The sequence below is a fragment of the Physeter macrocephalus genome, chromosome 13, assembly GCF_002837175.3.
Source record: "Physeter macrocephalus isolate SW-GA chromosome 13, ASM283717v5, whole genome shotgun sequence".
NCBI lineage: Eukaryota > Metazoa > Chordata > Mammalia > Artiodactyla > Physeteridae > Physeter > Physeter macrocephalus.
In genome coordinates this window covers 88,136,463-88,136,810 of record NC_041226.1, presented here as the reverse complement: position 1 = coordinate 88,136,810, position 348 = coordinate 88,136,463, and positions in this window count along the sequence as shown.

Genomic DNA, 348 nt, shown 5'->3' with positions numbered 1-348 from the left:
CAACGGGAGAGGCCACAACAGTGAGAGGCCCGCGTTCCGCAAAAAAAAAAAAAAAAAATTAAAAAAAGGGAAAGTGTCCTGTCATAACACCAAGTATGTTCCAAACAGCAATTCTCTGACACCAAGTGTGTGTCCTACACTTCAATTAAATTCTGACAAGTTGGCACAGACCTCATAGGTTAAGGGATCAGTCCCACAAGACTCTCCCACTTCAGATGTCAGCAGCAAGTGGGGTCACCAGCCACCCACACTTCTGCCTGGCCGACTACAAATTCCGGCATTTCCATGACCACCCCCCAGATTCAATAATTTGCTGAAACAATTCACAGACCTCAGGAAAGTGCTATA